General features: G+C 44.4%; 1 long non-coding RNA gene across 1 annotated transcript in view; it reads left to right on the forward strand.

The window, feature by feature from the left end:
* The first annotated feature begins 14058 nt into the window (after nt 1-14058).
* Nucleotides 14059-27910, forward strand: part of LOC132401005 (uncharacterized) — a 31236-nt gene continuing 17384 nt past the window's right edge. Inside the window, exons 1-2 of the long non-coding RNA XR_009514449.1 lie at nt 14059-14366; nt 15835-15914. This is a non-coding gene — a long non-coding RNA (uncharacterized LOC132401005). The remainder of the gene's footprint in view (nt 14367-15834; nt 15915-27910) is intronic.

Consider the following 27910-nt stretch of genomic DNA (forward strand, 5'->3'; position numbering starts at 1 on the left):
CACTCCAGCATGCCAACTGCACCAGAAGAGGGGCACCCTGAAGCATATCCTCAGTTGCTGCCCGAAGGCGTTGGGGGAAGGGCGATACTGCTGGCACCATGACCAAGTCTTAAGGTCCATAGCGGACACAATCAGCATAGTGATTCAAGACAGAAAAGATCAGCACGCTCCCAAATAGTCCATCACCTTTATTAGAGTGGGGGAGAAGGCTCAACATCGGCCTAGCTCCTCGGGAGGGCTTCGTGCCACTGCTCGAGACTGGCAGCTTCAAGTTGACCTTGGGAGGCAGCTCAAGTTCCCAGAGATCATCGAAGCTACTCCACACTGCCCGGTCATGGTGTTAATATTGGAATCTACAAAGCAAGTGGTCCTGCTGGAACCTACTGCTCCCTGGGAAGACCAAATTGAAGGGGCCAACAAGCACAAGAGGGCTAAATACACAGATCTTGTTGCAGAATGCTGGAGCAATGTCTGGAGAGCTCACTGTGAGCCAGTCAACATTGGGTCCAATGGCTGGAGAACTCACTGTGAGCCAGTCAACATTGGGTACAATGGCTGGAGAACTCACTGTGAGCCAGTCAACATTGGGTACAATGGCTGGAGAACTCACTGTGAGCCAGTCAACATTGGGTACAATGGCTGGAGAACTCACTGTGAGCCAGTCAACATTGGGTACAATGGCTGGAGAACTCACTGTGAGCCAGTCAACATTGGGTACAATGGCTGGAGAACTCACTGTGAGCCAGTCAACATTGGGTACAATGGCTGGAGAACTCGCTGTGAGCCAGTCAACATTGGGTACAATGGCTGGAGAACTCGCTGTGAGCCAGTCAACATTGGGTACAATGGCTGGAGAACTCGCTGTGAGCCAGTCAACGTTGGGTACAATGGCTGGAGAACTCGCTGTGAGCCAGTCAACGTTGGGTACAATGGCTGGAGAACTCGCTGTGAGCCAGTCAACGTTGGGTACAATGGCTGGAGAACTCGCTGTGAGCCAGTCAACATTGGGTACAATGGCTGGAGAACTCGCTGTGAGCCAGTCAACATTGGGTACAATGGCTGGAGAACTCGCTGTGAGCCAGTCAACATTGGGTACAATGGCTGGAGAACTCGCTGTGAGCCAGTCAACATTGGGTACAATGGCTGGAGAACTCGCTGTGAGCCAGTCAACATTGGGTACAATGGCTGGAGAACTCACTGTGAGCCAGTCAACATTGGGTACAATGGCTGGAGAACTCGCAGTGAGCCAGTCAACGTTGGGTGCAATGGCTGGAGAACTCGCTGTGAGCCAGTCAACATTGGGTACAATGGCTGGAGAACTCACTGTGAGCCAGTTGAAGTTGGGTACAATGGCTGGAGAACTCACTGTGAGCCAGTCAACATTGGGTACAATGGCTGGAGAACTCACTGTGAGCCAGTCAACATTGGGTACAATGGCTGGAGAACTCGCTGTGAGCCAGTCAACATTGGGTACAATGGCTGGAGAACTCGCTGTGAGCCAGTCAACATTGGGTACAATGGCTGGAGAACTCGCTGTGAGCCAGTCAACATTGGGTACAATGGCTGGAGAACTCACTGTGAGCCAGTCAACATTGGGTACAATGGCTGGAGAACTCACTGTGAGCCAGTCAACATTGGGTACAATGGCTGGAGAACTCACTGTGAGCCAGTCAACATTGGGTACAATGGCTGGAGAACTCACTGTGAGCCAGTCAACATTGGGTACAATGGCTGGAAAACTCGCTGTGAGCCAGTCAACATTGGGTACAATGGCTGGAGAACTCGCTGTGAGCCAGTCAACATTGGGTACAATGGCTGGAGAACTCACTGTGAGCCAGTCAACATTGGGTACAATGGCTGGAGAACTCGCTTTGAGCCAGTCAACGTTGGGTACAATGGCTGGAGAACTCGCTGTGAGCCAGTCAACGTTGGGTACAATGGCTGGAGAACTCGCTGTGAGCCAGTCAACATTGGGTACAATGGCTGGAGAACTCGCTGTGAGCCAGTCAACATTGGGTACAATGGCTGGAGAACTCGCTGTGAGCCAGTCAACATTGGGTACAATGGCTGGAGAACTCGCTGTGAGCCAGTCAACGTTGGGTACAATGGCTGGAGAACTCGCTGTGAGCCAGTCAACGTTGGGTACAATGGCTGGAGAACTCGCTGTGAGCCAGTCAACATTGGGTACAATGGCTGGAGAACTCACTGTGAGCCAGTCAACATTGGGTACAATGGCTGGAGAACTCGCTGTGAGCCAGTCAACATTGGGTACAATGGCTGGAGAACTCACTGTGAGCCAGTCAACATTGGGTACAATGGCTGGAGAACTCACTGTGAGCCAGTCAACATTGGGTACAATGGCTGGAGAACTCGCTGTGAGCCAGTCAACATTGGGTACAATGGCTGGAGAACTCGCTGTGAGCCAGTCAACGTTGGGTACAATGGCTGGAGAGCTCGCTGTGAGCCAGTCAACATTGGGTACAATGGCTGGAGAACTCGCTGTGAGCCAGTCAACATTGGGTACAATGGCTGGAGAACTCGCTGTGAGCCAGTCAACGTTGGGTACAATGGCTGGAGAGCTCGCTGTGAGCCAGTCAATGTTGGGTACAATGGCTGGAGAACTCACTGTGAGCCAGTCAACGTTCGGTGCCAGGGCTTTGCTCGCCATTCATTACAGTGGACTCATAAACTCCCTGGAGTAAAAGGACTGCAGTGCGGAAGAGCCACCAAGAACATTCTGGAGTCTGCTGAAAAGGCCTCGCGGTGCCTGTGGATCCGGAGGGGGGGGATATGTGGATTAGTGCACCACTTGAACACGTCGGGGGCTGATCACCCCCGGCTGAGTCGCCCGGGCGAGGGTGTCTGATGATTAAAGACCCGAAACATCCTACAACCCCAGGTTCATCACTGAAGTCCAAGTAGCACCAGAAGGTGTTTTCTACAACTAACACTTCGTAATCTCTTTTTCATAGGAAGTGGAATTTTTGATTGTTTGATAACAAGGGGTTGTGAAAGGTTTCTGGAGGTGAAGGCTATCATCACAAAATAAGGGTCCAGACTTTTAAACTGGAAATGTGTAGAAATTCTTTCTGCAGACCAGTGTATCTTACAAATTCTTTACACTAGGGAATTGTGGAAGTGGATCATTAGAAGTAGCTTCATAAGGTAGAGGTGGATACAGTTTTTGAAAGATCAGGGAACATTGAAGTGAACATTTTCATAACATGAATTTTATGCCTCTTCAGTTATCATCCATTTACAAATAGTTTGTGGGGTTTTAACTCAAACTTTAACTGCTTTGTTACAAAGGTGGGAGGACTGAACGGTGGACCTGCCTCAGTCTTTCGCAATAATAACTTCATTTATTTATTTATAATGCTTACAACAACTTTGTACCCAGTTGCTTTCCAGGATGCAATTCTATCCCTGTAGTGCTCACTAGTCCTGGATGGCCTTCAGAAAGCCAGCAGGCACTATCTGCTCCCTCACTATGGACACTGAGCACGGTCATCTCCTTGGAACATCCTTGGATATCATATCCTTGGCTCAAACAAATCCTTTGCTCAAGTTATGTTTTTTTTTATTAATGATACACATGGAATAGTATGGCGTAAGAACAGGTCCTTCGGTCCATGATGCCTGCTGAATATAATGCCAAATTAAGCAAAATCTCTCCTCCTGCACATGTTCCACATCCCCCCATTCCCTGCATGTTCATGCATCTCTCCAAAACCATTATCATAACTGCTCCTGGTAGCATCTCCCAGCCACATATCACTGACTGTGAAGAAACGTTGCCCTGCTTATCTCCTTTAAATTGTCTCCCTCATTTCCTCAAGTACTTTATACACTTTCAAGTAAACAGCAAAGTCTCATATAGCAATGTATCAAGGTCACTCATGGAATGACCTCTGTATTTAAATACTGCGTGGGTATTGGCATTCAGGCAGCTAATTAGAGCTGAGGCCAAAATCAGATTAGCCACATCTTTACTGGATGGCAGAACAGGCTGTTCATGCTCCTACATTTAATGTTCTTACTTGGATCTTTCTCCATGCAACTAAGTGGGTTCCAGGAATGTCACATCACATATCCTGAAAAGATCAGACAATGCCATCTATTCCCTCTGGGGCTGTTTTACAAAGAAAGCTCTGGTTCACTTTTGCCAGGGCTAACCGCTGTGTGATGTGGAAGCGATCAGTGCAGGTAATCAGGGATTAGGTCAACAGTGTCAGGTCTTCAACAGCTGCTGGTTATTGAGTTTTCAATTACTGGTTTAATTAGCTCGGCACAACATTGTGGGATAAAAGACCTATTCCTGTGCTGTGCTGTTTTATCCTATCAGGACTGTAGTAGTTTAATAAGGCAGCCCCACCTTCTCAAGAGCGGTTATCTGCTATTCTTTTCCGTGCCTTGTGGCACATCGGGTAGCAACCTTGCCGTTTCTGTAGCATTTTATCTGTTTTACGAGGCTGAGCTGCCAGCTCGATGCTCAACCCAGCACAGATGGAAAGTCTGCAAGGAGCCGGCTGGATTCAAACACGGGACCACTCAGTTCGAAGTCTGGGGCGGATGCCACTACACCACTGGCCAACTAAGGGTGGTTAGGGATGAGTAATGATTACAGGCCCTGGAGCAGTGCCCAGGTCCTGAAAATGAATAACAAAGTTACAGTCAAGCCAGAATGAGTAAGGAGTTCCTCCAAGATGAAGCTTGTGGTTTTTGCATCAGTCTACAGTCCTCATTACTAAGACTGCTTTTATATTACAGAATTTTGCCCTGAACTGAACTTGAATTTACTGGCTACTGTGGAAGGATTCAAACTCATGTTTTTGGATCAATATCTACAAGTTCAGTAATTTAACCACTAAAATCATCCCAGTCCTTTGGCCATCCACTAGCCCGTGCAGTTTTGTATACCAACATTTCAATTTGAATTTATCCTTTACCATAACGCAGTACAGTTGGGCCATTCAGCCCATAGAGTCTGCTCCTCCATGGGTGATATATTTTCAACCCTATTCTTCCTCCATCTCTCTGTAACCACCTCACCCCTTACCAATTATAAACCTATTAATCTCTGTCTTAAATGGCCCAATGACTTGGCCTCCACAGGTCTCTGAAGCAACGAAGTCCACAAATTCACCACCATCTGGCTGAAGAAGTTCCTCCTCATCTGAGTTTTAGAGGAATATCACTTTATACTAAGGCTGTGCCCTCAGATCCTTGGAAACATTGGCTCCACCTTGACTCTGTCCAAGCTTATCAGTATCCAGTAGGTTTCAATGTGATTACTCCTCAACCTTCGATTGGAGGCCCAGAGATATCACATGCTCCTCATACAGTATGCATAGCTTTTAATTCCTGGGATCATTCTCTGGACCCTCTTCAGGGCCAGCACATCCTTCCTTAGAAATGTGTCCCAAAGTTGCTCACAATATTCTAAATGTGATCTGACCTGCACCTTATAAAGCCTTGGCTTTTACATTCTAGTTCTCTCAAAATGAATGCCAAATTCTTCCTTCATTAAACATGGTCTGTGCTTCTTTGTCATGTAATCCCTCTTTTTAATTTGAATAAACTCCAGCTGAGCATTATGGATCACCCACTTAAATATCTTCTTCTGTTCTTCTAGACTTTTCTCTTAGCTTCTTTACCTAGTTCACCTTACATAATTGCTCCTTCAGACCTTTCTAATTGTTCTTATTTAAATTGAAGATTCCAGTTGTGGACCAATGGTGTTTATCGTCAAACTGCATTTTGAATTCAATGCTATTAATATAAATTATGAGAGGCATAGCTAGAGTAGATGGCTAGAGTCTTTATCCTAGGATAGAAATGCTGAATACTAGACAGCTTAGCTTTAATGAGAGAGGTGGGAAGTTTAAAGGGGATGTGCATGGCAGGTTTTTTTATAGAGAGCTACAGGTGCCAGGAGTAGTGGTGCATACAGATATGATAGTGGTGTTCAAGGGGCTTTGAGGCTAGCACACAAGATGGCGCTAACGAACAACTCTTACTTGGGTGACGTCTTTCAGATAGTCCACAGGACTGTTTATTTCGCGTATTTCAATTTTTCTATGTCTTCTTTTTATTTTAAATGTGTTTCTGGAACTGTTGAAGCCTGTGAACTACAATTTGTAGATTGATTGAATGATCTAACATCTGCTGTCTCTGAGAAAATTCCAGGAGCCAAGGGTGAGCATGAGCATCCTCGAAGGGAAGAAGCTTAAAGACGGGGTGCAAGCCCACAATCGCCTCCATTTCTCACTGATTAAAGTGTCAAGCAAGATTAAAACATTGAGGCCAGTGAGTGTACAGCACCTACCACCTGCCTCTTGCTCGGTGACATGATGGATCTCTAGCTACTGACACATAAGGTGGCTGTGTGTGACCATTCTTTCTTGTTGCTAATTGGTGAGATCTGTTAGTTTTCTGTGTGAGGGAGGGGTTTGGGGTTTGATATTTGGTGTGATCTGTTAGTTTACTGTGTGAGGGAGGGGTTTGGGGTTTGATGTTTGGTGTGATCTGTTAGTTTTCTGTGTGAGGGAGGGGTTTGGGGTTTGATGTTTGGTGTGATCTGTTAGTTTTCTGTGTGAGGGAGGGGTTTGGGGTTTGATGTTTGGTGTGATCTGTTAGTTTCCTGTGTGAGGGAGGGGTTTGGAGTTTGATGTTTGGTGTGATCTGTTAGTTTCCTGTGTGAGGGAGGTGTTTGGGGTTTGATGTTTGGTGTGATCTGTTAGTTTTCTGTGTGAGGGAGGGGTTTGGGGTTTAATGTTTGGTGTGATCTGTTAGTTTTCTGTGTGAGGGAAGGGATTGGGGGTTTGGGGTTTGATGTTTGGTGTGATCTGTTAGTTTCCTGTGTGAGGGAGGTGTTTGGGGTTTGATGTTTGGTGTGATCTGTTAGTTTTCTGTGTGGGGGGGTTGGGGTTTGATGTGATCTGTTAGTTTTCTGTGTGAGGGAAGGTTTGGGGTTTGATGTTTGGTGTGATCTGTTAGTTTTCTGTGTGAGGGAGGGGTTTGGGGTTTAATGTTTGGTGTGATCTGTTAGTTTTCTGTGTGAGGGAGGGGTTTGGGGTTTAATGTTTGGTGTGATCTGTTAGTTTTCTGTGTGAGGGAAGGGATTGGGGGTTTGGGGTTTGATGTTTGGTGTGATCTGTTAGTTTCCTGTGTGAGGGAGGGGTTTGGGGTTTAATGTTTGGTGTGATCTGTTAGTTTTCTGTGTGAGGGAGGGGTTTGGGGTTTAATGTTTGGTGTGATCTGTTAGTTTTCTGTGTGAGGGAAGGGATTGGGGGTTTGGGGTTTGATGTTTGGTGTGATCTGTTAGTTTTCTGTGTGAGGGAGGGGTTTGGGGTTTAATGTTTGGTGTGATCTGTTAGTTTTCTGTGTGAGGGAGGGGTTTGGGGTTTAATGTTTGGTGTGATCTGTTAGTTTTCTGTGTGAGGGAAGGGATTGGGGGTTTGGGGTTTGATGTTTGGTGTGATCTGTTAGTTTCCTGTGTGAGGGAGGTGTTTGGGGTTTGATGTTTGGTGTGATCTGTTAGTTTTCTGTGTGGGGGGGTTGGGGTTTGATGTGATCTGTTAGTTTTCTGTGTGAGGGAGGGGTTTGGGGTTTGATATTTGGTGTGATCTGTTAGTTTACTGTGTGAGGGAGGGGTTTGGGGTTTGATGTTTGGTGTGATCTGTTAGTTTTCTGTGTGAGGGAGGGGTTTGGGGTTTGATGTTTGGTGTGATCTGTTAGTTTTCTGTGTGAGGGAGGGGTTTGGGGTTTGATGTTTGGTGTGATCTGTTAGTTTCCTGTGTGAGGGAGGGGTTTGGAGTTTGATGTTTGGTGTGATCTGTTAGTTTCCTGTGTGAGGGAGGTGTTTGGGGTTTGATGTTTGGTGTGATCTGTTAGTTTTCTGTGTGGGGGGGTTGGGGTTTGATGTGATCTGTTAGTTTTCTGTGTGAGGGAGTGTTTGGAGTTTGATGTTTGGTGTGATCTGTTAGTTTTCTGTGTGAGGGAGGGGTTTGAAGTTTGATGTTTGGTGTGATCTGTTAGTTTCCTGTGTGAGGGAGGTGTTTGGGGTTTGATGTTTGGTGTGATCTGTTAGTTTTCTGTGTGAGGGAGGGGTTTGGGGTTTAATGTTTGGTGAGATCTGTTAGTTTTCTGTGTGAGGGAAGGGATTGGGTGTTTGGGGTTTGATGTTTGGTGTGATCTGTTAGTTTCCTGTGTGAGGGAGGTGTTTGGGGTTTGATGTTTGGTGTGATCTGTTAGTTTTCTGTGTGGGGGGGTTGGGGTTTGATGTTTGGTGTGATCTGTTAGTTTTCTGTGTGAGGGAAGGTTTGGGGTTTGATGTTTGGTGTGATCTGTTAGTTTTCTGTGTGAGGGAGGGGTTTGGGGTTTGATATTTGGTGTGATCTGTTAGTTTTCTGTGTGAGGGAGGGGTTTGGGGTTTGATGTTTGGTGAGATCTGTTAGTTTTCTGTGCGAGGGAGGGGTTTGGGGTTTGATGTTTGGTGTGATCTGTTAGTTTTCTGTGTGAGGGAGGGGTTTGGGGTTTGATGTTTGGTGAGATCTGTTAGTTTTCTGTGCGAGGGAGGGGTTTGGGGTTTGGTGTGATCTGATAGTTTTCTGTGCGAGGGAGGGGTTTGGGGTTTGATGTTTGGTGTGATCTGTTAGTTTTCTGTGTGAGGGAAGGTTTGGGGTTTGATGTTTGGTGTGATCTGTTAGTTTTCTGTGTGTGGGGGGTTTGGGGTTTGATGTTTGGTGAGATCTGTTAGTTTTCTGTGTGGGGGGGGTTTGGGGTTTGATGTTTGGTGTGATCTGTTAGTTTTCTGTGTGAGGGAAGGTTTGGGGTTTGATGTTTGGTGTGATCTGTTAGTTTTCTGTGTGTGGGGGGGTTTGGGGTTTGATGTTTGGTGTGATCTGTTAGTTTTCTGTGTGGGGGGGGTTTGGGGTTTGATGTTTGGTGTGATCTGTTAGTTTTCTGTGTGAGGGAAGGTTTGGGGTTTGATGTTTGGTGTGATCTGTTAGTTTTCTGTGTGAGGGAGTGTTTGGAGTTTGATGTTTGGTGTGATCTGTTAGTTTTCTGTGCGAGGGAGGGGTTTGGGGTTTGATGTTTGGTGAGATCTGTTAGTTTTCTGTGTGAGGGAGGGGTTTGGGGTTTGATGTTTGGTGAGATCTGTTAGTTTTCTGTGTGAGGGAGGGGTTTGATGTTTGGTGAGATCTGTTAGTTTTCTGTGCGAGGGAGGGGTTTTGGGTTTGGTGTGATCTGTTAGTTTTCTGTGCGAGGGAGGGGTTTGGGGTTTGGTGTGATCTGTTAGTTTTCTGTGTGAGGGAGGGGTTTGGGGTTTGATGTTTGGCGTAATCTGTTAGTTTTCTGTGTGAGGGAGGGGTTTGGGGTTTGATGTTTGGTGTGATCTGTTTTCCACAGTGTGGAAGGCCACACTTTTAGCCCTTAAGTCAAAGGGGTTGCCGGTCTCTCGATGGCAGGAGGTCCTTCCCGAGGCACTCCAGTCCATCCGCTCTCTGCTATGTACGTCCACCAATGCCACCCCTCATGAGTGCCTCTTTTCTTTTCCCAGGAAGTCTGCCACTGGGACCACTCTACCGGCTTGGCTGACGTCCCCAGGGCCAGTGCTGCTCCAGAAACATGCGAGGAGCAATAAATACTCCCCGCTGGTCAAGAGAGTTCACCTACTACATACGAACCCCCAGTATGCCTACGTGGTCTTACCTGATGGGCGGGAGGACACGGTCTCTGTCCGCGACCTTGCACCCGCAGGAGCAGCAGACCACTACTCCGAACACTCCACAGTAACTATGAACCCTGTACCCACCGAGGTGTATACCCACCTGACACCGCGCACACCAAGCCCTACACAGACTCCTCACAACACTCCCATACCGGGCGCCTCGCACACGCATGAGGGATCACTGACGCCTAGTGGGCTGACACCTCCAGTTAGGCCGGAACCAGCACAACTACCGTCTCTGGTGCAATCACCACCACCGGCACCTGTGCAATCACCACCACCGGCATCTGTGCAATCACCACCACCACCGGCACCTGTGCAATCACCACCACTGGCACCTGTGCAATCACCACCACCGGCACCTGTGCAATCACCACCACCGGCACCTGTGCAATCACCACCACCGGCACCTGTGCAATCACCACCACCGGCACCTGTGCAATCACCACCACCGGCACCTGTGCAATCACCACCACCAGCACCTGTGCAATCACCACCACCGGCACCTGTGCAATCACCACCACTGGCACCTGTGCAATCACCACCACCAGCACCTGTGCAATCACCACCACCAGCACCTGTGCAATCACCACCACCAGCACCTGTGCAATCACCACCACCAGCACCTGTGCAATCACCACCACTGGCACCTGTGCAATCACCACCACCGGCACCTGTGCAATCACCACCACCGGCACCTGTGCAATCACCACCACCGGCATCTGTGCAATCACCACCACTGGCACCTGTGCAATCACCACCACCGGCACCTGTGCAATCACCACCACCGGCTCCTGTGCAATCACCACCACCGGCACCTGTGCAATCACCACCACCGGCACCTGTGCAATCACCACCACCGGCACCTGTGCGATCACCACCGCCGGCATCTGTGCGATCATCACCACCGGCACCTGTGCAATCACCACCACCGGCACCTGTGCAATCACCACCACCGGCACCTGTGCAATCACCACCACCAGCACCTGTGCAATCACCACCACCGGCACCTGTGCAATCACCACCGCCGGCATCTGTGCGATCACCACCACCGGCACCTGTGCGATCACCACCACCGGCTCCTGTGCGATCATCACCACCGGCACCTGTGCAATCACCACCACCGGCATCTGTGCAATCACCACCACCGGCACCTGTGCAATCACCACCGCCGGCATTTGTGCAATCACCACCACCGGCATCTGTGCAATCACCACCACCGGCACCTGTGCGATCATCACCACCGGCACCTGTGCAATCACCACCGCCGGCACCTGTGCAATCACCACCACCAGCACCTGTGCAATCACCACCGCCGGCACCTGTGCAATCACCACCACCGGCACCTGTGCGATCATCACCACCGGCACCTGTGCAATCACCACCGCCGGCACCTGTGCAATCACCACCGCCGGCACCTGTGCAATCACCACCACCGGCACCTGTGCAATCACCACCACCAGCACCTGTGCAATCACCACCACTGGCACCTGTGCAATCACCACCACCGGCACCTGTGCAATCACCACCACCGGCATCTGTGCAATCACCACCACCACCGGCACCTGTGCAATCACCGGCACCTGTGCAATCACCACCGCCGGCACCTGTGCAATCACCACCGCCGGCACCTGTGCAATCACCACCACCGGCACCTGTGCAATCACCACCACCGGCTCCTGTGCAATCACCACCGGCACCTGTGCAATCACCACCACCGGCACCTGTGCAATCACCACCGGCACCTGTGCAATCACCACCACCGGCACCTGTGCAATCACCATCACCGGCACCTGTGCAATCACCACCACCGGCACCTGTGCGATCATCACCACCGGCACCTGTGCAATCACCACCACCAGCACCTGTGCAATCACCACCATCGGCACCTGTGCAATCACCACCACCGGCACCTATGCAATCACCACCACCGGCACCTGTGCGATCATCACCACCGGCACCTGTGCAATCACCACCGCTGGCACCTGTGCGATCACAGCCGGTGCTACGTAAATCGCAGCAACAGATTCGACCACCTGATATACTTAACCTGTAAATATACTTGTAAGAAATTTCGCCCCATGGGGACTCTCTTTTAAAACAAAGGGGGGGTGAATGTGGTGAACTACATAAACCTGTCTGGACAAGCCCCCCCCCCCCCCCGCTGACTGCTCCTGTGGCTCCTCCCACAGACCCCAGTATAAAGGCGATTGGAGGCACTGCTCCTCCCTCAGTCTCCAGGATGTTGTGTGGTGGGCTCATGCTGCTGACGCTGCTTTCTTCCAGCTAATAAAACTGATGCACCATCAATAACTCTCAGAGATGTGAGTCAAGGTAGGCTTTTATTAGCTGGAAGAAAGCACTGTCAGCAGCAAGAGACCACCACACAACATCCTGGAGACTGAGGGAGGAGCAGTGCTCCAATCGCCTTTATACCGGGGTCTGTGGGAGGAGCCACAGGAGCAGTCAGCAGAGGGGCGTGTCCAGACAGGTATATGTAGTTCACCACACCGTTAGTTTTCTGTGTGAGGGTGGGGTTTGGGGGTTTGGGGTTTGATGTTTGGTGTGATCTGAGTTTTCTGTGTGAGGGAGGGTTTGGAGTTTGATGTTTGGTGTGATCTGTTAGTTTTCTGTGCGAGGGAGGGGATTGGGGGTTTGGGGTTTAATGTTTAGTGTGATCTGTTAGTTTTCTGTGCAAGGGAGGGTTTGGAGTTTGATGTTTGGTGTGATCTGTTAGTTTTCTGTGTGAGGGAGGGTTTGGAGTTTGATGTTTGGTGAGATCTGTTAGTTTTCTGTGTGAGGGAAGGGATTGGGGGTTTGGGGTTTAATGTTTGGTGTGATCTGTTAGTTTTCTGTGTGAGGGAGGGGTTTGGGGTTTAATGTTTGGTGAGATCTGTTAGTTTTCTGTGTGAGGGAGGGGTTTGGGGTTTAATGTTTGGTGTGATCTGTTAGTTTTCTGTGTGAGGGAGGGGTTTGGGGGTTTGGAGTTTGATGTTTGGTGAGATCTGTTAGTTTTCTGTGCGAGGGAGGGTTTGGAGTTTGATGTTTGGTGAGATCTGTTAGTTTTCTGTGTGAGGGAAGGGATTGGGGGTTTGGGGTTTAATGTTTGGTGTGATCTGTTAGTTTTCTGTGTGAGGGAGGGGTCTGGGGTTTGATATTTGGTGTGATCTGTTAGTTTTCTGTGTGAGGGAGGGGTTTAGGGTTTGGGATTTGATGTTTGGTGTGATATGTCAGTTTCCTGTGTGAGGGAGGGGTTTGGAGTGATGTTTTTGGTGTGATGTGCTTAATTTTTCTGTATGAGCAAGGGAGTTTGTGGTTTGATGTTCTTGTTGCTGTTGGTGGGATTGCAAGATTTTTTTGTGTGCAGGTAATTTTTATTTTTCCTTAGACAACTATGGTTTTCTTTGTATTATGGTTATCTGGAGATGAATCTCAGAGTTGTATACCACGTACATACCTTGATAATAAATGGACCTTTGAAACAAATATGCAGTGTTTGAAAGGATATGGATCATATGCAGGCAGAAGAAATTAATTTGACATTATGTTTAGCACAAACGTTCTGCGATGAAGAACCTATTCTGCACTATTCTTGTCTGTATTATGGCCACTAACCTCTAGGGAATCTTTAACCATAAAATCCCTTATTAATCCTTTCTCAATACATAAGCCAAGTCTAAAATAGCATGTTACTGTGTAGGCTCTGCACTGTACTGCTGTAAAAAGCAGTTGTTGGCACATTCCACAAATCCTTCTACAATACCCTTACCAGTTTTGTTTGTCCATTGATATGTAGACCATGATAACTGCAGTTCCCTTCAAACATGCCCTGTCCTTGATGTTTCCCTAGTTATGCTCTAATCTATTAAGATATTACATTTTGGGGGTCTATTGACTACTCCTATGTCTTCTTTCTCCTGCTGTTGATAATTCCAACCCAAACTGATGCCCCATTACTGGTTGTTACCCTAATATTATGACTCAGCACTGCTCTGATGCCTTCCTTGATTGATAACACCACCTACTTCCTTCTTTCCTCTCTGGCCTTTTCTTTTGGAATATAATATAACCTGGGATTTTGCAACTAAGTTGATGTAAAGCTATTTCACTAGATCCATACTTTGCTATTAACTCATCAACCTTGTTGCAGATGTGCATTCAAGTAAAGAACATTAAGCTTTGATAGTTTTACACTCTGGACTGATGCAGAGTTTCAACCTGAAACATAGATAGTTCCTTTCCTTTGTGGAGTTGCAAACAATACTATCCCACATTTTAAGTATTCTATTGTTCTTCCTTCCCTCTGCAGCACTACAGCATCTCCTGTCCTGAGATGATTGAGGCAAGTGAGGCTTCCCCACTTTAACACATTTTTACAGGAGCACTGTTGAGTGTGTCCTGTCATTACAAAGATTGCAAGGACTGCTGAGTGGATCATCGGGGTCTCTCCTCCACCCATTAGAGATACTTAACAGGACCACTGCAAACACAGAGCCCTCAGACCTGTCAGTGAATCCTCCTCTCTGTCCAACAATCAACTTGAACCCCTTCCATCAAGCAGGAGGTTCTGTAGCATTAGGATGGGAAACCCCCAGACCAGAAGACAATTGAACTCCCTGCCACCACGCAGGTCTCATCATTTTAACATATATTAATATGCACCTTATTATTTGTTAAATTGTTGGTGGTAATATTATTTTAAGGGGTGTGTGTGTGTGATGTGCACCTTGGTCTGGAGGAACATTGTTTCATTTAGCTATATACATGTGTACATTTGAATGACAATTGAACTTGAACTTGAAAGAAAACTTAAATCCTGTCACACTGTCCACCCATGTAACTTTAAATGGCCATGTTTGAACAAAGTCCTTAGGGAAAACCCTGGAATCTAATCAGAGTCAAAGCATTTCACCTATTGTGCTTATGCCATTCTTTGAAAGGGCTTAAAAATTCATCCCACTTTCCTGCTCCTTCTCCCTTCAAGTTCAATTTCAAGTTTATTGTAATTCAACCATACAAATGTATACAGCTAAACAAATCGTCATTCCTCTAGGGCCGAGGAGCAAAACACAGTACATATAGTTACAATCAAGCACGTACAGTCATAAGTCCCTGAAAGGCATGGAGATTGACAGGTTGACAGAAAAAGTGCAGAGTGCATGTTTATGTAAGACAATATAATGTTACTGCCACTATTATAATAAAACACACAGTCGTACAAAAATGTGAAACAGCAATAATAAAAGATGAAACGTGACCAGCGCAGGATAAGAGTGTGTCTGTGAGTTGCAGAGTGGGGGAGGGAGGGGACGACAGGCCATTCCGATAGACTGTAAGTGTGTGCTGGCTGGCAGCTGGGTGTTAAGAGCTCTAATTGCCTGGAGAAGTAGTTACCTACTCGACAGTTCTGGTTCTTGTGTCGTAGTACCTTCCGCCTGACAGCAGGAGGTCACAGAAACTGTGGGAAGGATGGGAGATGTTTTTGACAGTACTGGAGTTGCTGCTGAGATACGTTCTGGACTGGTGGGTGGGGTGGGGTGCAGGTGCTGCCAAAGAGACCCTGATGATGTTTTCAGCAGTCCTCATTACCAACTGCAGGGCCTTGTGACACTTGGGATTGACTTCTTGGGGATGTTTTAATCGATTCTGTCTGAACGTTTGTGCATGGTCACGGTTTTCAGAAGGGCAAGAGGTTTACCAGCAAAAATTGAAAATATAAATTTTGAAATGTGTCAAAATGTTTGGAAGAACTCTCCATTTTTCTTCAGATTGGATCTTTAACGTGTGCCCGACAATGCTAACTGGATTTAGTTTGATATCTCTGGGCTGCTTGTTCAAGTTCACTGTCAAAAGCAGAGTATAACTGCCATGAGAATTAGGCTTTTTTCGGCAGCATAGTACATTTTTTCATGTTGTTTGACCATATGTAAAAGTCCATGTGAGCCATTGTCCTAATTTTGATCTCTGAGATATCATTTTCCTTTTCTCGTTCACAAAATTTTGGAGTTGCTGGCCAGCATATTGACCAGGTGGTAAAGATAGTCAAAATGGGAGGGTCTTCAAACTCAAATGTTAACTGTGTTTTTCTCTCTCCACAGCTTGGTATTTCCAACATCTTCCGCTTTAATTCCCAAAATGGTGAGGGAATAGCCAATGGTAATGCTATAAAACAGCAAAGGTAGGTGGCTAGACTGTCTCCTGCTGGAAATGGTTATTACCTGGCACTTCAGTAGAGTGAATATTGTTTGCCATTTATCAGTCTATCCAGTAGTCTAAATCCTGATGCTTGTGGGAGGGGGGTGCTTTATTTGCTGAGGAGTTATGAATGGAATTAAATACCGCACAGTCACTCCTTATAATATGATGGAAGGAAGTTCATTGATGAAGGTGATTGGGTCAGGAGCGCTGTATTAAAGAACTCCTGTCTTATTTTCCAATGAATATATTATATAATCATAGCTTTTCATTTGATGTTTGCCTTAAGGTTTATGCAAACAGTAGTGCATACAGGTGGAACAAGAAATGAGATGTTGGGGAAATTCAACGGGCCAGGCAGTATCTGTGGAGGAAAATGGATCATCCATATTTTCGGTCGAGACCTTTAACCTGCAGTCCAAATGGAAAGTCTCCTCCTGAAGTGTCGACTGTCTGTTTCTCTCTGCAGATGAAGTCGCACCTGCTAAGTTCCTCCAGCAAATACACACAGGGTGCTGAAGGAACTCAGCAAGTCAGGCAGTATCTATCGAAATAAATAGACAGTCAATGTTTCAGGCTGAGACCCTTCTCCAGCAGCTTGTTTTTTTTGCTCTAGGTACCAGCACCTGCGATGTTTTGTGCCTGCATACAGGTTGCAATAACAAGGCAGTAATCAGAACAAGTAATATAATTTGTTCCCATTTATCAAAATAATTATAAAACTGGATGTCAGACCAAATAAAAGCAGAGGTAGCAGGAGATACTCAACAGTTCAGGCAGCATCTGTGGAAAGATAAACTGAGTTATCAGTTCTGAGACCCTTTGTTGAATTGGAATTGCTAGATTAAATGTAAATAAGACCTATGTAAAGAGATGATTTATTGGAAATAAAGAAAGTACTTCAGAAATGGTAGAGAGCCCCCAATGTAAATTATAAATTGTAAATTGGTTTATCATTATCACATACTGTACATATACCAAGGTACAGTGAAAAACTTCGTTTTGCATGCCATCCATAAAGATAGTCCAAGGAAAAACCAACAACAGAATGCAGAATATCATGTTACAGCTATAGAAAAAGTGTAGTACAGGCAGAAAATAAAATGCAAGGCCATGGTGAAGCTGATTGTGAGGTCAAGGGTTCACTTTATCGTATGAAGAGACCATTCAATAGTCTCATAAGAGTTGGATGGAAGTTGTCCTTGAGCCTGGTGATAGGTGCTTTCAGACTTTTGGATCTCCTGCCTGTGGGATGGGGGAGAGGAGAGAATGTCTGGAGTAGGTGGAGTCTTTGATGATGTGGGCTACTTTATCGAGGCAGCAAAGAGTGTAGACAGTCCATGGATGTGAGCCTGGATTTTATAACGAGCTGAGCCATATCCACAATTGTCTGTAGAGATTTGTTGCCTCCTGTGATGCCTCTGGATTAGATGTTTTCTCTGGTGCATCAACAAAAAGTGGTGATGGTCAAAGGGGATATGCCAGATTTCTATGGCCTTCTGATGAAGAAGTGCTGGTGAGCTTTCCTGGCCTATGTGGTTAGACCGGGAGAAGCTTTTGGCGATGTTTACACCGAGGAGCCTGAGGCTCTAAACCCTCCTGACCTCAGCAGCATTCATGTAAACAGTGCACATTACCCTTGGCTTCAAGAAGAACTTGTCCTCAAGAAAACAAGAGGCTTAATGAATATATACAATGGCCTCTTTATTACGTTCTTCCTATACCTAATAAAGTGGCCGCTAAGTATATAATCGGTTAAATACACATGATTTTTTAAAAAGTCAATATAATCAAACATTGGCTCAGGAGGAAAGTTTAGAGTCTGTTTCAGCTTGTAACTGATATATGTTGCAGGTTCCTTGGGTTAATAATTACCATGCTTGTTTACATGGTGTGGAGAATTCATTGAGTGACAGCAACCCGAACATAACAGCTGGTTACCACTGCCAAAAGAGTGTGGCATATTTGTAGATGACCGATTGTCACTGGGCATTTGGGAGAGACAGCAGCCACCATCTGCTCTCAACTTGGTCAATAGTCAGGAATCTGCCCTTAGCTTGTCTGCACCCTCCCCCACTTCCTGCACCCATTTGACTCTGCTTCTGTTATCACCACCCTCCTCTGCTAATCTCTTCCAGGTGATTCGATCAGTAGTTGCCACCTCTCCACAGATAGGGAGAGGGGGAGGGAGAGAAGGAGAAAAAGAGAGGGGGAGAGAGAGGGAGAGGGAGAAGGGGAGAGAGAGATCCATATTTCTGATACATCTCCAGAATCTTTCACTCTTTCTATGTTATTGTTTTATATCCTTCTGTAACTTTTATTGTAAATGCCTTATCATCAACCCTTAAAAACAGTTGGCTTTAGCCGCATTATAATCTTTTTCCTTTGATCTATGTTATCTCTAACTTCCTTTGATAACTGTAATTAGACCACTTCTGTTGGGTTTTTAAGTCTTAGAGGAGTGTATATTACTTCTAAACATTTTTATTGATCTATTGCTTGTTTATTGTCATACTGAGGAGGCAAAGTCACAATGGTACTATCTCCAGATTGATAATCTAGATGCCCAGGGTAAAGTCCGAGATACCTGGGTTTGAATCCTACCATGGCATATGCTGATCAATTCAAATCTGAATTCTTGACCATTGTCAATTGTTGTGAAGAACCACCTGGTTTGTTAATGTTCTGTACTGCTAGAAATCTGCCATCCTTACTGGTCTGGCCCAACTTACGATTCTGGACTTAAGGTTATCTTCTAACTGTCCTCTGAAGTAGCGGAGCAAGCTGTTCAGTTAGAGTCATACAGTTATACAACTTCAGCCTCGTTGGTCCATGCTGACCAAGATTCCCCAGTCAAGCTGGTCACATTTGCCCATGACATTACAAACCTTTCCAATCCATGTACCTGTACAACTTTCTGTGCAATGGGACTTGTCTCAACTACTTCCTCCAGCAGCTCATTCCACATAGATACCACCCTTTATGCAAAATTGCCCATCACGTCTTATTAAATCTTTCCCCTCTCACCTTAAGCACATGCCCCTTAGTTCTTGAATTCCCACTCCTAGGGGAAAAGCTGGTTGCATTCACCCTGTCTATGCCCCTCAGGCCATTTGATAAGGTCCCTCATGGTAGATTGATTCAAAAGATAAAGATGCAAGGGATACAAGATGAATGTAAGTTTGGTTTCAGAACTGCTTGCCCAGAGGAGACGAAGAGTAGTGGTGAAAGACTGAATACAATGGGATATAGATCAGTTACAGATTCGGGCTGAGAGTTTGATACGAGCAAGTCTAAGGTGTTGTAATTTGGGAGTTCAAATGAAAGGAAAAGTCTACAATTAATGGTGGACCACTTAATGGCATTAAGGTACACAAGGATCTTGGGGTCTAAGTCCATGGTTCATGAAAGTGGCTACACAATTGAGTAAGGTGGTAAGGAGGGTTTAAAGAATCTTGCCTTCATTAGTAGGGGTGCTGTAGTTATGTAAAATTTTAGTCAGACCACACTTGGAATATTGTATGCAGTTTTGGTTGCCCCATTATGGCAAGGATATGGAAACTGTAGAAAGAGTGCAGAACAGGTTTACCAGGATACTGCCTGAAATGGAGGGTAAGACCTTCAAGGAAAGATTGGAGAAACTTAGATTGTTCTCCCTGGAGCATTGGATGTTGTTGACAGACCCGATCAGCTTTTAAATTATGAGTGGCAAGATGGGTCGAATCTTTAGTTTTGGTTAGAAATGACAAACAACAGAGGACATGATTTTAAGTGTAGAAAAGAGGAGTTTAAAGATAACATGAGGGGCATATTTTTTGCAGAGATGTCTGGCATGAGTTACTAGGAATTGAAGATTGTACTGCAGCTTTTTCACCATCCTGTTATACTACAGCACCATCCTGTCATATTACAGCAAATACTCGTTGTATTACAGTAGTATCTTGTTATACTACAGCACCATCCTGTCATATTACAGCACATCCTGTTGTATTACAGTACCATCCTGTCATATTACAGTACTATCTTGTATTACAGCACAATCCTGCTGTATTACAGCGCACCCTGTCATATTAGAGTACCAACCTATCATATTACAGCACTGTCCTGTCGTATTACAGCATCATCCCATTGTACTACCACCCCAACCTGTTGTATTACAGCACATCCTGTTGTTTTACAGCACCATCTTATTGTAATACAGCACCATCCTTTTGTATTGCAGCACAATCCTGTCCTATTACAGCACCATCCTGTCGTATTACAGCACTATGCTGTCATATTACAGCATCATCCTGTTTATATTACAGCACTATCCTGTTGTACTACATCACTATTCTGTCATATTGCAGCACCATTCTGTTGTTTTACAGTACTATTCTGTCATATTATAGTACCATCCTGTTGTATTACAGCACATCCTGTTGTACTACAGCACCATCCTATTGTGTAACAGCACACCCTGTCATATTACAGCACCATCCTGTTGTACAACCACCCCAACCTGTTGTATTACAGCACATCCTGTTGTTTTACAGCACCATCCTGTCGTATTGCAGTACCATCCTGTCGTTTTACAGCACCATCCCGTTGTACTACCACCCCAACCATTTGTACTACAGCACCATCCTGCCATATTACAGCACATCCTGTTGTATTACAGCACCATTCTGTTGTACTACCACACCAACTTGTTATATTACAGCACCATGCTGTTGTTTAGTGCTTGTCCTGGTATTTTTTTATGGTCTGTATTATTACCATGTCCATTGGTTACACTGCGAGTTTCATGTGAGCAAGGATTTCTATTGCACCCTGGTGTATATGACAATAAACTAATCTGTTAACTGTGGTAGATTGTAAAACTTTATTAAAAAGATGTGAGCTTTGCAGCCTAAGCCGGTATTTAATTGCCCGTTCCTGGTTAAGCCTTTGAGAAAGTGCAGATGAACCACTGAAGTTTTACAGCAGCACTTGGTTGTACAGAGTACCGGTGAGGCCATTCTTGAATTCAGTTTTGGTTGCCCTACGATAGCAAAGGTATAACTAAACTGGAAAGAGCACAGAAAGGATCTGCAAGGATAGTGCCAGAACATGAGGGACTGAGTTATAGGAAGAGGTTGAACGTACTGGAACTTTATTCCTTAGAGCATCAGAGACTGAGAGATTACTTTATAGAGCTGTAAAAAATAATTAAACATGGAACTGCGCACCATTTCAGCCCACGATGTTGTGCCAATCTTCAAGTCAGTTTATACTGTTGTCCTTATCCTTTCATTGTCGTTATATTCATACCTGAGTTACAGGGAAAGGTTGAATAGGTTAGGACTTTATTCCCTAGAATGTGGGAGAATAAGGGGATATCTTATAGAGGTATACAAAATTATGAGGGGTATAGATAGGGTAAATGCAATCAGGCTTTTGTGCCTGAAACTGGGTGAGACTAGAACTAGGGGTTATGGGTTAAGGGTGAAAAGTAAAATGTTTAAGGGAAACATGAGGAGGAATGGTTGTAATGAAATGATCTGTATGGATGTAATGATAATCAAAGTTTTTCAGTGTACCTTGTGACAAGGAGCCAATAAACCTTTTTACTATTGGTTCCACAATGCACCTCTCTTGACAACCTTCTCATATGTAGTCCAAGAGTTCATTTCATTGCTGCCAATTTCTTTTGTCCCATCTATACATAGATTAAAGACTCCAAAATTGTTGCTTACCCCTACTACATGCATCTCCATTTTATTGAATGATACTGTATCCCATTTAGGGGTCTATATACAACTTCCACCAACGTTTTCAGCCTCTTGCTAATTGTTAGGAGCACCCAATTTTGCAAGTTCCTAAGTTAAAATCCTTCTCCTTTAACTGATACATTAATATCAGAGCCACACATCTTCTTTCCATTTTGTGAAAATCGCACAAAACCTGCAGATGCCAGAAATCTGAAAAAAAAACAGAGGTTGCTGGAAACTCACTGAACTCCCTTTGTTCCATTCATTACCCTCCCCTGCCAAGACTGTTCAGTCTGCCTCCCAGTTCAGATGAAGGGCCCAGGATATAAAACATTCCATAGATGCTGCCTGACCTGCTGAGGTTTTCCAACAAATTAATTTTTTATTACTTTTTAATTTTGCCCATTTTCTTCTCAAACTCTCCTGAAATATTTAATTCCAGCCGTGATCATTTTGCAATTATGCTTCTGCAATGGCTATGAGCCATTTGTTTCTATTTCCATCAATGATCAGAGTGTCATTGAGTTGCTCAGCTTAGAAACAGGCCCTTCATCCCAACTCATCTGCACCACCCAGTCAAAGATAATCCCATTTGCCTGCATATTACCCATTGCCCTTTTAAAGTTTCCTATTCATGTACCTTTTAAATGCTGTTAATGCATCTGCTTCAATTTCCAGATACTGATCACACTCAGTGAAAAAAGTTGGCCTTCAGATTCTTATTAAACCTTTTCACCTTAAACCTATGCCCTCTAGTTCTTGATTCCTCAATCCTGGGAAAAGAAGTGTAACCATACACCCTATCTATGCTCCTCATGAGCTAACCCTCATTCTCCTACGTTCCATCTAATTAAAGTCACAGAGCAATACAGCACAGAAACAGATCCTCGAAGCAAACTAGAATGAACTGTCACAGGAAGTAGTTGGGGCAGGTACATGAACGACATTTTAAAGGTATTTGGACATAAGAAAGGTTTAGAGTGACATGGGCCAGATGCTGGAAGATAGAGCTTGCTTGGTTTAGTGGCATGAACCAGTTGGGCTGAAAGATCCATCTCCATGCCAACCAAGATTCATCTATCCTTTCACATTAAAAAAATGTCTTTTCAACACTTTCCCTGCTTCAGTTTCACTGTTCCCTCTAGGTGCGTGGCCATGAAATGCTGCTGCATACATAGTCTTTATTGCTGTGCAGCTGGAATTTTCTTTTATGTAATGTTAATGTCATTTTGAAATTACGTTACTGTAATTTTTTAATTATGCTAATATAATTTTGAAAGCTATGTTACCACAACTTTTTCTTTGAAACATTTTAAAGCTTCAATATTCTACATTGTCAGTGTTTCAAATTATAACACTGTTATAAATTATAACAATAAACACAGAATGGAAGTTGGTAGCCCTCTGTTAATAAACTGCCAACCCTCTGAAGCCGATACTGTCTAGTCAAAACATTTTACTTCTGCCATCATGTGGTGTCAACACCCATTTAAAGATCTTCTTTGTGGCTATGAGTACCTTTGGAGCCGGGCATAGTTTTAAAGTGCTTGGAAGTAGGTACAAGGGGGATGTCAGAGGTAAGTTTTTCACACAGAGAGTGGTGGGTGCATGGAATGCACTGCCAGCGACGCTGGTACAGGCGGATACAATAGGGTCTTTTAAGAGATTCATAGATAGGTACATGGAGCTTAGAAAAATAGAGGGCTATGCAGTAGGGAAGTTCTAGGCAGTTTCTGGAGTAGGTTACATGGTCGGCACAAGATTGTGGGCCGAAAGGCCTGAAATGTGCTGTAGATTTCTATGTTCTGTGTTCTGCTATATTTCATTATACCATTCAGTTAACAAATTAAATCGAAAGTACTGCATGTGATTTTTCAATTTCATTCTAAATATTCATAGTTTGCATATTGCAATAAAATCATTTAAAGTGCTGTGCAGTTTTTAGGCCATGTAAAAATTTCCAGCTCAGAGCAATGGTTGGTCTGTGCACCTTTAAACAAATATAGGGAACATTGTTTGGTTTCGAAATGGAAGAAATCTTATTTTTTAAGTTCTCTCCCTTGCTGACAATCTCTGTACAGCAGGAACAGTAGAGTAGGAAAGAGGCTTTAAAGCCGACCGGGTCTGTGCTGACCATGATACCAAACTAAACTAATTCATCTGCCTCCACATGGTCCAGTTCCTTCCATTCACTGGTCAGTTCATTTGTTTACCTAAATGCTTCTTAAAAGTTACTATGAATTAATGAAATTAATTTATTATTAATTTATTTCGGTCGGTGCAAACATAACAAAAAGCATCATTTATAACTATGATTTCATAGGACAAAACTACAACAAAAAGCATAGATATTCTTTAAGACAGGCTGAGCTGCAGCTTATTACGCCTACCCCTCTTACTTTTACAACAACATATTTGGCATCAATCATCATATCAAAAACAAAGAAATTCATAACCTTTTAACACAAAATCTAATTCCAAATATCATTTATTTACATCACTCCCATTCATTTTAAATCATGTATTTATATTTGTTCATTAAATATTTTTTTAAACTTAAGTGTAGTGCATGTTTTTAAATTCTTACTACAACTGTCCTCTGACTGAAAATACAATGATTTTTTACATTGGTTCTAACCCTTTGTTTTTGACAGATACATGTTCCTCTCAAATCATGTTGACTTTCTCTCATTTTAAACAACCTTTGGGTACTTTGTGGTAGCTGTCCATTTGTTACTTTATACATAATTTGTATTATTTTAAAATCTACAAAATCTCTGAATTTTAAAGTATTTAGTTGAATAAATAGTGGATTGGTTGGTTCATAATAACTTGTCTTATTTACAATTTGTATAACTTTCTTTTGGAGTAGAAAAAATGAATTTGTATTTGTTTTGTATGTATTTTCCCATACCTCTACACAGTAAGTCAACACTAGCACTTCTGATTTTACCATCTTCCCTGGCTCAGGATCACAGGCATTTGTCACTCTTTCTTTAAAAAAATTACCTCGTGAGTCTCCTCTCAAAAGAACTATGCCATCCAATATTTGACATTTTCACCCTGGGAAAAACTCTTTATCTACTGTACCTGGGGCTTCTATCACATCATCCCTCAGTCTCTGACCCCAGAGAAAACAATCAGGTTTGTTCAACCTCTCCCTGTAGGTCACACAGTCCATTACAGGTAACTACTGCTGAACTACTGGTACATCCTTTCCAAAGCCTTGATATCTTTCCTATATTGTAGTAAAAAGATTTGCACTCACTACTGCATATGTAGTCTACCCAAAATTTATTACAGCTGCAAAAGGACTTCCCAGAGTTTACTTATTTTCTTAGCCGAGGTATGCCTATTTTACCCCCTATCTACTTGTATTATAATTTCCTTAAAAATCACGATCAAATTTATGAGACCTCCTCCACACACACCCAAACCTGTACTAACTATCCCTTTTCCAAATGCATGAAATCTTCAATAATTTCTCTACCAATTATGCAAGGCTCACCAGCGTATAATTTCCTGTTTTGTCCCTGTTACCTTTCTTAAACAAAGGAACATTGCTAGCTGTGCTGCATTTTCTGGCACTCCTGCTGTGGCTAAAGAGGTTGTAAGGTTTTCTGTAAGGCCCAAGCAATCTCCTCACTTACTTCTCTCGGTATCCTGGGCTAGATTCCATCAATGCAGAGTATTGAAGAACAGTCATTCCTGCTGTGCTTATTATCCTGGCCGTGCTTGTTTTTTCCTGTTACACTTACTGGCTTAACCACTATCTTTCCCTCACTCACTCCACACGATGACCTACTGCTCTGGTTACCTTCTCTTGACCTGCCGTTTAAACCCACTTGAGCAGCACTAGCAACCCTGCAAGTCTGTTGGTGCTGTCCATTTTAGGTGCATCTAGTCCTTCTTATCCCTTACCTGCCCTGGAAGAGAGCCCCTTGATCCTTGTACCTGAAGCCCTGTTTAGACCCACATTGGACTATACATACTCTCCTCCTATTTCTTACCTCACTAGCAGATGACAGAGGGGAGTAATTCTAAGATGACAAAGCCTACAGGTCCTGCTTTTGAACTTACTACCTAAATTCTGTATGTAGGACCTCCTCTCCCTTCCTCCCTAAGTTGTTGGTACCAATTAGGAACATGACTCATCTCTGTGTGCTCACCCACCTCTCCCAGAATGACCTGCACCTGCTCCAAGACGTTCATGACCCTGGCATCATGATTCAAGATTGTTTGTCATTTCCACTACACAAGGACAACAAAATAATTGTTTCTCCGGATCCGATGTAGCACAAAAAACATAGTAAGATAAGGAACACAAGAATAATAATAAATCACAGTTAAATATAAACATGCAAGATAGCTTATATGCATAGATTGAATGTATGTCCATAAAGTAACGCTAGGCACTGGAGTGCCTGTACATAAGATGACTGACAGGAAATGATAAAGTAGTGGTGTTTGGGGCTGTGGTCGGGTGGGTTAGTGAGTGGATGTTTTGATCAGCTTTACTGCTTGGAGAGAGTAACTGTTTTTGAGTCTGGTGGTCCTGCCATAGAATGCCTTCTCCCAGGTGGAGTGGGACAAACAGTTCACGTCCAAGGTGGGTGGGATCTTTCATGATGTTACTGGCCCCTTACTGGCACCTTTCTGTATATATATATATCCTTTACGCTGGGTAGGCTGGTGCCAGTGATGCAGTTATGACTTCGTGTTGTAGAGTATTTCTGTCCGCTGCTGTGCAGTTTCCGTACCAAGCAGTGACGCAGCTTGTTGGGATGCTCTCTACTGCACACCTGTAGAATGATGTGAGTTTAGATGTGTGCAGTCCTCCTCAGAAAGCTGAGGTTTCTGGACGGATGTGTAGGGTGTGTTCTGGAGCCATGAGAGGCTGTGTGAGATATGCATTCCCAAGGGTTTCCACTGCCACCGATGTGAAAAGGGGCGTGATGAGGATCAGGGTCACAGTGTAGGTTACAGAAACACTTGTCATCAAGCAATACTGTTCACTTGGTCTTTGACCTCTCTGCTGTGCCACAGAGCCAGTTATGGTGCCAGTGATCTGGCAGCTGATGTTGCTGTTACCCACCTCTCCAAAGTGATATACTTGTTGGGGGTGCAGAGACTACCTATCTGCCTCTCCCTAGTGGGTTACCCTTCTGTCTGACTGAATCTTTGGTGTGACCACCTTTCCAAAGCTCCCATCTATGACACTCTTTGCTTCCTGTATGTTCCTCAGTGAGTCCAACTACCCCTCCAAGTGATCTGTGTGGTCTGAGAGGAGCTTCCTGTAATGTAGTCTGTTGAAACGCTCGGCCTCTCCCTGATCTCCCACATCTCACAGGAAGAGCAGACCACTCCAGTGACAGCAATTTCTCCCTCAGAAGTTATTACTGGATTAAAAGAACCTTTGTCATCACTCAGCATCCTTGCTGAAGACTCACTTGTCAAAGCCTCTGTACTTCTACCTCAAAACAACGTCTTCCAATATCATTTTCCATTTTTTACCCTGCTCTATCCCAAGGTCCTTTCTCTTAGTTTTCCACATTGGGCCAACTCTGCTGTTTAGCTGAAGATTTTAAAATGGCCTGAATTACCTGATTCACAGCGTTTCTTTTTTATGAGAGAGATGGGGGTGGTGGTTTATTAGAGAGGGGAAGCTTTTACACAGTGTAAGGAGTTGTTTCTTTGAGAGAATGAGTGAGGAAGGAGATTATATTAAAGGGACTGAGGGAGGAGATTATTTTAAGAGGAAGGAAATTATAACAGAAAACAACAAAGGAGTTTATAAAGATTGAGGGAGGAAATAATTCTATAGAGAGTGAATGGGGACATTACGTTAGAGAAGTGAGGAGTGAAATTAGAGAAGTAAGGAGCGAAACTATATTAGAGTGATTGAGGGAAAAACCAGTCATGAAAAAGAGTGTATGTACAAGGAAACTTCATTAGAGCAAGATTTTATTTGAAGGAGAGAATTGAAGGTGAGATATTGGCACGAGAGAGACATTTATGAGAGAAATAGATTGAGGGATGTTTGTTAGAGAGAAATGGAAAGTGAAATATTGTTAGATAAAGGGAGAAGTGTTTAACGAGACGAATATCATTAGAGCAAGAAAGGAGGGAATTATTTCAGTTTTCCCCAGGTTAGGGAAGTTGCTGCCATCTGCTGTATTGTTACTGACATGACAACATTACTGTAGGCAATTATTTCAAGGTTCTCAGCCCGAAATATCGACTGTCC

The sequence above is a fragment of the Hypanus sabinus genome, chromosome 10, assembly GCF_030144855.1.
Source record: "Hypanus sabinus isolate sHypSab1 chromosome 10, sHypSab1.hap1, whole genome shotgun sequence".
In the NCBI taxonomy this organism is placed as follows: Eukaryota; Metazoa; Chordata; class Chondrichthyes; order Myliobatiformes; family Dasyatidae; genus Hypanus; species Hypanus sabinus.